The sequence below is a fragment of the Cystoisospora suis genome, assembly GCF_002600585.1.
Source record: "Cystoisospora suis strain Wien I chromosome Unknown contig_596, whole genome shotgun sequence".
NCBI classification, from domain to species: domain Eukaryota; phylum Apicomplexa; class Conoidasida; order Eucoccidiorida; family Sarcocystidae; genus Cystoisospora; species Cystoisospora suis.
Genome location: NW_027153397.1, coordinates 1 through 593, shown reverse-complemented (window position 1 = coordinate 593; position 593 = coordinate 1).

The following is a 593-nucleotide window of genomic DNA, read 5'->3' as shown; positions in this document are numbered from 1 at the left end:
CCCCACTGTCTTACACAACTGACTGACGCGTGTGTGAACGTGAGGCTAACATGAGAAAAATCACAGCCATATACAGATAGTACCAAGGTATAAAGATATCTTAAGCAAGCATGAGGCGACAACAATGATACACACTAAGGCGCCTTTCTTCAAAAACTCACTCCGTTGGCCGTGAAGAGACAACGACAACGACGACACATGAAACAGCATCTAGTTGTGAATATTGTCCTCATTTCTTCTTGCGTGTCGTAGTAAGTAGCTTCTTGTTCAGAGAGAGGTTTAGCGAGTACACCCAAAAGACGGAGAAGAAGAAGCAGAAGCGCCAAAGCAGGAACGACACACCAGAAAGAGTTAAGAAGAAGGGCCAGTCCGACGAAACAATGTCAACTCGTACAACTAACCGATAACATTCAGCAAAGACGTCCTTGTCTGTGAGATAGTTGAACATCTCCACCACACGAACGAGCATCGCCTCGACTTGTTCTTCACTCCTTTTCTCTCCTGAAAAAAAAGAAACAGGAGGAATAGTACCAACATCTGGAATGAACCTCTGCGTAGCTGGCTAAGATGTAACTAGGCATTACAAGGAGAGA